This window comes from Pseudoliparis swirei, chromosome 9, assembly GCF_029220125.1.
Source record: "Pseudoliparis swirei isolate HS2019 ecotype Mariana Trench chromosome 9, NWPU_hadal_v1, whole genome shotgun sequence".
NCBI lineage: Eukaryota > Metazoa > Chordata > Actinopteri > Perciformes > Liparidae > Pseudoliparis > Pseudoliparis swirei.
This window is the reverse complement of record NC_079396.1, coordinates 8,919,414-8,931,790: the sequence shown is the minus strand read 5'-3', so window position 1 is coordinate 8,931,790 and position 12,377 is coordinate 8,919,414.

Below are 12,377 nucleotides of genomic sequence, written 5' to 3'. Positions count from 1 at the left end.
TCACTGGTGGCAGCAGCAGCTTCTTCACTGGAGGTAGCAGCCACTTCTTCACTGGAGGCAGCAGCAGCTTCTTCACTGGAGGCAGCGATTTCACGTGCAGCAGCTTGTGTCAGTTTCCCCCTCTTAGTCTTTAGTTCTTTAGCCTCCGGCTTGTGGCCGCCGTTCCTCTTTGCTGAAGTGTGTCCATGTGCGTAATAGACACTCATCACTTTGAGGACAGTTTGACTCGATACGTCACACAGCTGGGCAGTTTTTCTGACTGACATACCTGCACGTCGGGCACCAACTATCTGGCCTCTGTCAAAGTCTGTTAAGTCACTCATACCGGGAGGTGTAACGATATAAAAAGGTTGTCTCTTGAGGCTGTTCAGCCTGTCCACCGCTACTTTACACATCCGTTTCTCTTTCACTTAAACAAAATGACCGACACGTCCGGTGCGGTATTTCAAAATAAAAGCCTCACGATGTTCTACGATATTCTCCTTTGGACTAAAAGGTAAATATGGATATAAATGCTAAAGTGCATATGTGGACGATGCAATATTGATTCAAAATAAAAAGAAAGCCTTAAGTAACTTAAAGGGCACGGCAACCACACATGTTTCCCTGTGGGAGACTGTTTAATAGATTATATAGAAATGATTCTGCACATTAGAAGGCCGCCTCTGTTCTTGTCTACTTCTGCTACTTCTAAATGCCATAACACAGAAAGTGCAAACACTGATACGAGGAACAAGGGGCAGAAAACCTGCTGCAGATAAACAGGCATTCTTTGCTTATTGAAATAATTGTAGATACATTGTTAATATTGCTCCACAAACACACAACAATGCATTCCATTTTTGGGAATTTGAATTCTTAAAAATCCTCAACATCCTCACTTTATTACTGTTTCATATTGATTCCTTGACATTCAGGAGTATTGTGTTCACTTTAGAGCCACTAGAGAGCAGCAAAGGCCAAACGATGACAGACAGTTACAGTGACAACTAAACGCTGCCGCCCTCATTTACAAACTAACAGGGATTATATACAATTCCTTACTTTGATAGAGACCTGTCTGACCCCACAAGGAGCCTGTGGGGTTCTCAGATGTCCCTTTGGGAAAGACTAATGGAATAAAAAGAAACAGCTCATCAATTTAGAGGGTTGTGCATCTTTGAAGCTGCCTGTCACCACACTGGTATTACCCTGCAGCTGCTTCTGATGGCCATGACCTCAGACTGAAGGTCAGAGGTCAGAAGTTCAGCCAAAACAGGGTTGTACTTCTGAAGGCTGACCCATGCAGAGGGGTGAAAGTTCATAAATAACAGTCAGACGAAGAGAACAGGAACAAGAGAGAAGGTAAGGGGAGAGTAGTTTCACTCATTAAAATGTATATTTATATGCATTTGTTAGGATTCAGCTAACTAGAGCACACATAGTGAGATGAAGTTGTGGCCTGCAGCTGGATAAATAACTTATTTCACTTCCATTATCTCTTTTCTCGAAGGTCTTCACTTCTCCATCCCTATTCACTGTTTCTCTTAATCCCATATTGATCAAGAATTCACTATTTTCAGACACACACCCTTGAAAAGATACAAACGATGTAATGGACTGTTGCCAGCATGCAGTTGTCATCTTAAAGTCAACTAACGTCAGTAAAAGGTCCACAAGAAAATACTCAGCACTGGTTGACTGCTGGAATGTGCTGTGTGGATCTTTCTCTCTATTTCCATCGCTCGTTTTCTATCTTTTGACTTGGGGTCAAATATCAATCACAAGTTTAATTGCTGTTTGTGTGTGTGTGTGTGTGTGTTTGTGTGTGTGTGTGTGTGAGAGATGTTTTACTAGAATGTTCGGAGGAATCTAGACATTTGAATAAAGTATAATATTCTTATACAACATTTGCTGGAAACATTTACTGCAGATAGTAGATCATTTATATTATATAACTGCAAGTACACTTCACTCAGTTATTACTGGTATATTACCGCATGGCCATGGCCGACACTCAGCTGTCCTCAGGGATGGTGCATATCCCTGCTGTACACAGGAAGGAGTGATCCATTGTGTCTTGTAGTTTAGGATGAGAAAAAGAAGGAGAAAAGGAAACAGTGTTGTGCTTTACACTGAACATACGCACACTGACTGGTTACACAATGAAGCACTGCAGACTTTCTAATCAACTGATATGAAGTATCCTTCAGTCAGATATAAGTTGCTTCACAGCCATCGGTGTGGCTTGACACAGAAAAGACTATTTAATAAATGTGTGTCTGTGCTTCGTTGGCAAGACATATTGTCTTTTTAGGATATGGGCCATGACGAAAATGACATCTTTCTTTTATAATCCTATGTAGACTAGAGTCTTATGCTTTGGTTCAATGAAAGAGTATGGCCTCACATATTTGATGTTGTCATGGGAATGAAGAGCAGGAAGTTAGAATGTTTTGAATGGCTTCCATCAGAGTGGTACAAGAACATGTTTGTGTTTTGTGGTTTGGGTCATTATTCCTTTGAGTTTCCAAAACCATTTTCTTAAGCAGTGACATTGCTGAGCTCTGGAGGTTTTCAGTCACTCTGCTCCAAGTGGCATTAATCCTGTACCTGACTCCGACGTCTGCAACATTGACTGTACAGTAATACCGCATTGAGGAAGAGGAGAATAATAAAACGGACAGTGACGATAAAACGACGGATGAGAAATGAACTGAGAAAAGTTACGTTGAACCTGAAAATGCTTGTTTATGTTAATGTGTTGCTGCTTTATGTGCCATATGGACAGATGAGATGGTGTGTCTCGTCTACATTGCATTAATGGTCTTCCAGGCGTGCTGGAGACATATGGATGGGGTTTAGGTTAAGAGGGAAGGGATTGAGAAAAAGAGGGATTGAAAAAAAGAGCTATAAGGAGAAAATGACGAGGAGCATAAAGGAATGTTACCAGGCTGTTGAGCTTTTTTTCACTTCGTCCATTTCACAATTCTCTGATTACTGCAGCTAAGTGGGTTTCAGCTGTTAATGGTTATTGGAGATTAGATATGAGACGGATCCTGGCTGGTGATCTGTGTATCTATACTTAATATTTGTCTGCAACTGATAAGGGATGATAATGGAAATTGCCGGCAGGGATTGGGAGTGGTCTGTGTCTGTGGGATGTTAGGCAAGTTCAAGATGAGCCAGTCCTGTGCAGAATGTATGCTGGTTAGATTTGTGTACGGCCCAATCCCGATGGCCCCCTTAAGGCCTCAAACCCTGAACCCTCAGGGACTTACTGAGGTTGCCTGTTGAATTATGTAAATACAAATGGGACTTTTCTGCAACATATCAACTTAAAAAAGGATTTGGGATATTCTATACTTTTTACTCCCTCATTTGAACGTTTTACAGGCTCTTTCTTCACAAGACGAGAGGTCATTTTATATAATCTATTTCCTAATTTTGACCAAAACCGCTTCTATAAGAAAACAAAATGTGTGATGAATAAATCTGTGAAAAGTAGATTTATTGTTTTGGAAACTCCCATTTGTTTGACATCAACATATTGAAAATACATTTGTGAGATAAAATATTACATATCATATCACAAACCTCATATGGCCATAAAGATGATCAGTTTTGTTACATGTATTTGTTATTCATTGTACAATTACAGTAAAGCAAAAAAAACATTCTTGAAAAATATCATCTAGAAAATCAGCAACACACATGTGATGGGCACAATATGTTGCCAATTGTAATCATTTCCCGCAGAATAGATCTGCTCCATCTCAAACGGGTCATTTTGTGTCAACAAATTGGTCATAAAAAGGCACCTGCAGAACAGGTTTGACCAGCACCAAGAGATACATTAACAAGTCATCAAGTTAAAAGTGAGCAAGGAAACTGCTGATCGACTGACAACTGGACTTAATAACTTCATTTGTATGGATTAGATTTGTTTCCAGATCCAATGTTTGCCATCAACATTCTGGCACAAATAAGCACTGCAGAACACAGTCCAGGTAAATATTCACTCGGTACCCCACTCAAACAAACCTGGAACCACTACAGTCCTCTTCGCTTGGATCCATTGCCATCCTCACAGCCAGAATGCCACAAATCCCTGAATGGTAGAGTGTCTTGTATATATGAATGTTTTTAAACATTACTCTCATGTCTTTACAGAATTCCCACACCAGACCACATTGTTATTACGAGGGCTGATCATGACCTACGGACACTTATACCCTTGGAACAAAATCTCCTTCTACAAAATTGCCTTCCACACCAAAGGTTACAATTCACAAATGATGACATTAAGAAAAACTTGGATAATTGCTGAATCCTGTGAAATATTTGTTGGCTGCGGGGTAGGGACTGCATCTTCAGGGACAGTCCTTTCCACACCACTTTTCCCGAGTCAGACGCCGTTAACATTGGCACCATGTGACCCTGACTAACAGCGACTCTGTCCTTTCAACTGCCACGCAACTCAAAAGATTATCAGGAAAGAAGAAAAAAAAGTCAGGACACCTACCCAGTCCCATGCTGAGCAACAGACAAGTGCACTGGAGCCACTGGTGAGGCCGGAATTAACAAGGTGAAGGGAATGGAGAGATTTGAAAAGAAAATGGTGACATGAATGAGTCAAATACTAACCAATATAAAATACATTGGCAAGCAGCAACAACAAGTGATTGCATTACTAAACTGATATTTTGAGACATTTAATGAACAAACTCTACAAAATTAGCAGTGTTTGGCTTGTTCACCCAAACCTCAACGCGACGATTCCCTGCTACCTTTACCCGGGTTTTGCACCCAGTTCCCATGAGCTGCCACGCGGAGGCACAGCAGAAGTCTTAATGGTCTAGAGGCTCTTCAATCAGAAAGGGAATTTCTTTCAATATTACAAGGCAGTTTTCCACTTGGCATTTGACCTGAAGTGCCTCCCATCCCCCGGTGGTATCCTGCACACCAGCTCACAACATGTGGGAAAGAACATTTCAACCAAGAGTCGTGTCAAAGTGTATACTCTCCTCACATTGTGGCACATATCATGTCCTTGTACTCATAGATTCTCATTGATTATGAAGACTCTGCTCATCTTCATCCAGTTGGTCACCTGAATCCAAACAAATATGAAGAATGCAACATGCTGTGACAGTTGCACTGGTATTTGCCACTTGTCACGGATTTCGTGAGTTTTTGTTTGTTTATTTTTTTAGGAAACGTCGGACCTGTTGTGACGTCATGTTTTCAGCAGCGCTAATGTTGTGGTTGATTTATCTCAAAACAACGTCAGGGGACAAACACCGTCATGACCTGTTTGTCTGATGCTGCGGGTCAGAGGAGAAGCACTGCGCAAGCACAAAGTGGAGGAGGAGGAGGGAGGGGCGCGGCGGGGGGAGGGGGAGGATGGGGGGCTCGTGAGCGCCGCAGAGCATGTCGGGGCGAAATTCTCACAAGAACTCAAATATATATATATATATACACTTTTTTTATTTTTTATTTTGCAAAGTAGCACGAATATGTGTGTGAATAAACTTGACTCACAAGCATTATTGTCTTGTTTTGAAGTAATTTGATTTGTGTGTTGTCTGTGTGCTTGCTCTGTTGAATGCTGCTCTCCGCTGTTTCTCCCTTTCCGGCGGGGCAACGGGCGACGCTGCCCCACCGTTACCATGGAAACACCGATGAGTGTGAACCACACAGGCCAAAGTTAACATTGAGCGGTGGGGCACTTTCAGATGTGCCCCATGAAATCTGCCTGGCAACTAGACTGGAATAATGCGAAAACCGCGAGACCTGTACCCCGTGACTAAGAAAATAAAATATACAGTCAGATCAATGCCAGTCACAGGTTAGTTAGCTATCGCTAGATTTAGTCAACTTTGGAAGAGTTTTCTAAGTAATATGAATAACATAGATTATTTGTTGAGGGTGCAATTTAGCACATTTCCCCTGGAAGAAAAAATTGGAAATAAAAGGTTTGGGGCCACACAGACCAGACGACTTGATCCTGCAGCAGCCTGGTGAGAAAGCGAATCGAACTTTCAAGATGGAGTGGTTTGAAAGAAAGACATGGCTAACAGAGCACAACAAAAAGAGCACTGTTATATTTTCCATGCCTTCTTTTTACTTTGTTGCAATCATTTTACTTTAATGCTGTATTATAGTGCGTACTATGTTGGCACTCTGAGATTCTTTGGAATGAATTCATTCTTTGTATGACGTCATACTAAAATCGCCACTGTGCTCAATGGTCACGCACGCTGCAGTGAGCCTTTGGTTGAAGCTCCTCGGCCTGGCAGTTAGGTGCTCGCGTTATCCCTGTCGAGTGTAGCGCTTTATCAGTTTTTGCAATAGAGGATACGCTGAATCACCGATGTCAGGTTCTTGTGACGGGGTGAGGCTCAGGCGCAGAGTGACAGGCTGGACGCAATATGAATAACAGAAAAAACACTCTTTAAGGAGGCAAAACAGTTTACAAAAAACAAGGTCCAAAAGGGGCAGGCAGAGAATCCTGGTTCAGGGCAGGCAGAGTCAACAGGCAGAACCAGGAACACGGACAGGACGGCGGGAAAAGGACATGGAACTAGAGACGACAATCCGACAGCAGACAAGGGAAAGACTGACACAATATATAGGGGGGGAAACAGGTGTACGACATCAGACAGTAACGAGACAAGAGTGTCTGAGGGCAGGTGCAGGGAATTAAACAATTAAGACAGAGAAGACACAGAGGAGACAAAGGAGACACGGAACACAGGAGAAACAGAACAGGGTGTTACAGATGATGAGTATTCCCTCTTGGCCCAGGGCCTGAGGATCCTCTTCCAATAGCCTTTCGCAGGCCGTTTGTGGTTTCTCCTGCTCTCCTCATCCGCTCCTCCATCCCTACTGGAGATCATATCGGGGAGAGACAATCACAAGATGGAGTTCAGCTGAGGCCACTGAGTCCTCTTCCTGGCACGGTTCCCTGAACCACTCCCACTCCGTGCCCTCTGCAGCTCAGCCCATATTTGCAAGTAGCCTAAAGATCAGAACTAATGGGATGTAACTTTCTTTGACTTCCACGGTTATATTTAAAAGGCTGCTGAAAGCTGTCTGACTGGAGCGCAGAACCCGCTGCTGCTAACGCCGCCTCTCAACCAGTTTCCAGGCGAGGTGCAGTTCCTCTCTGCGATAGGAAACGGTGGACAGATGACTTCATTACAAATTTGTGTTGAGATGTTAAGTAAAATCAACTATGGCCAGGTCTGCCAACCACAAAGGGCACTCCGTTCATGAAGACGTTCTTCTCTTTCAGAAACTGGTCAATTTCTGATCTCAGGGAATGTTAAACCCGCTGCAGCACGGAGACTGAGCCAGCGCTCAGATAGAGGAGGTCTCCTTATTCAGCAACAACATCAGTGAGGAACGCTTGAAATGATCTGTGGTGGAGCCCTCATGCTTGAATTATGTTAACAGTTATAACAATTGTGCTCATCACATGACCAAGCTGGACGATCTTGGCAGACAGGGCTTCTTGGTGGATGATACAGTGCATTTTAAGCCCCACCTCCACTCTCACACCTTGGCCCACAAGAGAGGCCATATATACCTTTGGAATGCTGTGCAGTAAAAAGCATATTTTCCTCTGATAGGTTAAGTTACAACACTTGAGAAAATGTAGTTCGTTACAGGTCACCATTTGGAGAGGATGAAGACGAGAGAGTCTGTCAGAAATGTAATATCATGTGTTCATCAGCTCATCCATCAAGTCAGTCAACGTAATTAAACGAGCAGGTGCAGGAAACGACATGTTAACTAAATGAGTAGCTGTGACTTCCTGGATGACAAATCGAAACACATTGCAGCTCTGTTTGGTAAATGTCCACTCTGGAGTAGCGGCTGGAAAGAAGTTTGGAGAAAGCAGAAATTAAAGGTGAGAAGCGATGAATGGGACAAACTGAGGGGAAAGAAAAAGAGGACAGACGACTGTACGGATGGGACCTCTGACGTGAGGGAGAACTACACTGCCGCTTGAGGGGTCAAAAGGTCAGAGTGCGGCCTTTAGGGAAATGATCATGCACCACGTCCTCATGAATCATCATGGCAGCTTATAACTAAGTGTATGTGTGTGTAGTATTCCCATATGTGCTTGTTAGTGTGTTTGCCCGTGACTGTATGTGTGTACGAGTGTGTGTCCGCTTTCTCCCTGATGAATGAAAAGCACTTTCCTTTGGGGTTCAGAGGTTAAATTCTTCTACTGGAAACATTTAGACACTTAAACTTTTTCCAGGCACCTGGGGGAACGAACACACGCACATACACACACACACACACACACACACACACACATACACACAAGGAGAGTAGCCTGCCAGCAGAATGGGACTGCAGTGGCTAATTGACGTACAGTATAAAATAAACTGTCAGTAGATGAATTTTTTAACGGTATGCTCTAATAATACAAATATAAATTCAGTAAAGCTGAAAATCTCACTTTAGCCACAATAATTTATTCAACAGTGTTGGTTGTTTGTTTCAGTATGTATTGTGTTGACATGCATTGTAAATGTAATTGATAGATATCACTCAACTTCAGAAGCCCGGCTTTATATCCAGTAATGCTCCAGTCAAAATTATCATTAGATGACTGCGCATAAAGTGTGATTTGTCAAGCTTTTGTCTTTTGGCTACCTGGATTCCTTTCATTTTGTGTGCTTCTCGACAAAGGAAGTAAATATATACAAGTACTTTCAGATTCAATCCATCCCAGATGTTGCGACAGTATCTGTTGATCTGGATGTGGCTTTTATGGTAAATACAAGTGGGGATTTCCTGTTTGTGAAACCCAGAAAGTAGACATCTGTTGCATTTATATTTTCTTAATGTGAGGAAGGTAGTTACCATCGTCACCCTTTAAAAATGTAATGGTTTTAGGGTGATGGGTGCTGATAACGTGCTGGCTCGAAGGCAATCACACCAAGAATAGCCCTGTGTTAAAAACACATAAGGCCATGTGCATTTTTGACCACAGTGCTATTCTTAAACTAAGAGTGGAGTATGAAGAGATACGAGTGGATAGAAGTGCACGGTACTCTCTTTTTAACCCTTTCTCTGAAAGAAAACAAGAAGGGTATAGCCTGCTGGTTATTTGAAAACCGCTTTATCTGAACCTACTGGCGCCTCAAACATTCTTATTATCACTCTAAATATATTCTAAAAGGACAGTATAAATAAGGTTATTTTTTATTTTTTGAATGATCAAACTACAACGTGTTTATATTTATTACATTTTCTAAATATAACTTTTTAAATATTCACAACAATTTCATGTAATAAAGACAATGATAAATTGTTTCAAAGGAAAATATAAAGAATTGTAAGCAATACTATTTTAAGTTTGAAAAGTGTCATTTGATTGATTTGGTGTACTATATTTTTATTATTTATTGGAAGAATAAGTACTGCAAAGTATTTCAACATAAATTTAAAAAATGGTCATGCTATTTTGATAGTCCTCATTAGGACACCAATTATTTTGTCTCTGTGTATGTGTGTCCAATTCTGGGGTCACTAACAGCTAATAACAACGCTCTCTCCTCAAACAACATCTCACAGGCAAAGAGTAAAGTGTTTCGAACTAAAAGTTTACTGGGGTAGGTTTACTCTTGCTTTAGTTGTAATGACTCTGACGTAGTCAACTTACTTCAACACTGTATATTCTATGCAAACATGTTTAACTCTGAATATGTACACCGTTATATTTACTGGGCGCTGAATTTGTTGTATGTACTCTTGCTATTGTTGTAATAACTCTGAAAGAGACAATATACTTTGACAATGATTTCTTAACACTGAAGAATTTACTGTGCAGCAGTGCTTACAAAGGTCAGAGAGATGTTTCCACACAAAATCAAGGAGTCACTGTGGAATGTCAGGCTGATGTGCCACTGGATCCCCTAATCCCACAGTGAAGGCCCTCTTTGTCCTGAATATTCATATCTTTTCCATTAATCAGCCATAAGATACACACACTCACACACACACACACACACACACACACACACACACACATACACTTGCACAAACCAGACAGCAGTTGGCTATAGAAGATAACAGTAGGCATATCACTCCGATGGCTGCCAGGTCATCTGTCACTGCTGGAGGGGGAGAGGGGGGGGGGGGGCTAAATGGCGATGAAAGACAGACGAGACAGGGATTATTTACAAGGGAATGGCATAGGACGAAAACAAAGTAGCCAGGTATAACAGAGAGGAAGGGAGATATCACGTAAAGACTCATGGTCTGATTGGCTTAGCGCTCTCTCATTAATCATACCACTCTTCACCGCGCCGCATCTTACAGTTTTGTTTGCGATTGCTTGCTCACTGAATGTGAAAGCTTCGAAAAAAGCACTAAAGCCTTAAACAACAAAATAGTTTATACTTCCACAAGTGTGCTTGCAATTCATGGAAAAATAGTTCTGTACAAAATGAACAACATACCCACTCACACACACAGACACACACATGAAAACAGAGATACACGATTAAACAGTCCGAGCCATAGCACACCTCCTTGTAAATATGGAGGCAGTGCAGGAAAAAGGATGAGCAAGAGGAGGAGGACATGAACCAAGCCTGTCTATTCCTGTGTTCATTGAAATGTGTGTAGCTGTACCACACTGAAACAATATTTAACAGAAGCCTGCAGCAGAAATCAAAAAGTACTAAAGCAATGTTTTTATGAAGTACGTCATCAATGTATTGAATTTAAATGTTGTATGTGTCATTTTGTTGCAAAAATGCCTTTTTGATCAATAATGTTTCGATAATGTCTTATGTGGTTTGTGTGTAGTTGTGGCACAATGTGCACAATGTGCCACAACAAATGAAAGCCATCAAACACAAAACCTCAACATTTAAATGTGTTTTCTCCACGTGACCCACAGGTAGTGTACTTTTCCAGACTACATTACCTGTTGCTCCGTCTCGATTATAGAACATCAAACGTACTCACATTGGGAGAAAAAATGTGCTCGATAATAATGTTAAAACTAATAACTATATTAAAGATATATGAAATGTCACATTGAATGCATTGAAAAACTCAGATATGAATTCTAATTGTATTCATTTCCACTTCGGGTAGTGACCGAAAGAACGAGGTCGCGAATACAAGCGGCCGAAATGAGTTTCCTCCGTAGGGTGGCCGGGCTCAGCCTTAGAGATAGGATAAGGAGCTCGGACATCAGGAGGGAGCTTGGAGTCGAGCCGCTACTCCTTCGCATCGAAAGGAGTCAGCTGAGGTGGTTCGGGCATCTGATTCGGACGCCTCCTGGGCGCCTCCCATTAGAGGTTTTCCAGGCACGTCCAACTGGGAGGAGACCCCGGGGAAGACCCAGGACACGCTGGAGGGATTACATCTCCCGGCTGGCCTGGGAACGCCTCGGGATCCCCCAGAATGAGCTGGAAAATGTGAGGGGAGTCTGGGTCAACCTGCTGGGTCATGCTGCCCCCGCGACCCGACCTCGGAATAAGCGGATGAGAATGGATGGATGGATTTCCAGAAGAGGATGTTTTGATCTCTAGAAACACGAAGAGGAACATTAATAGGAACAAACCTCTCTAGTGAGTCATGTTGATCAATCTGGACTGAACAGTTCAAATGATATATAGAAACAGGGATTCTAAAGTTGAATCGTCTCCTCCTAAATACGTTGTGATTCGTTACTCTTAATCCTTTAAGCTCTTCTATCACATTGGAGTCAAGGCATGAGAAGAACATCACCATATTTCACAGCATGGGGTTTGTCTCTCTGATCAGCGTCGTGCAGTCAGCATGCTGCCTGTGGAACTAAAACTCAAGCTTGTGCTAACTTTAATCTTAATTGAGGCAGGTTTTGATGAGGGATGAACATTTTAACAATTTAACTTTTATTTTAATGTTATAGATGATAAACTGCGGTGCAAAGATGACGGTTACTATTTTTCAGTGGTGGAGGAAGTATGCAGATCCTTCACGGCCCTTTTAAGTTACCATGAGGCACCTCTAACTGTTTATGAAACATTCCTAATGTCATACCGGCCCCTCGATGTGACCCATATGTGGCGGTAGGAAACTACTCACGTCAAACTGCTGGAGTACCGGGCCGTATTGCTGGGTCCGCTGGAGGAAAGGGAGGACCAGAACCAGGACGGTCAGACCCTGCTGGCGTACAATGAGAGGGTTTCTTACAGGGAATCTGCTGTACGGAAACACTACCCCTTTTTTCCAGAGGGACCGCCACAACGGCACAAAACTAAAGTTCATTGTGGTAGCTTTAAGTGAAGTACTTAATGAAGCTATCGCGTAAGTTCAGTCGAAAGACCATACTCTCGCATGGCTAAGTCTGTAATCATCTTCTCATACATCTA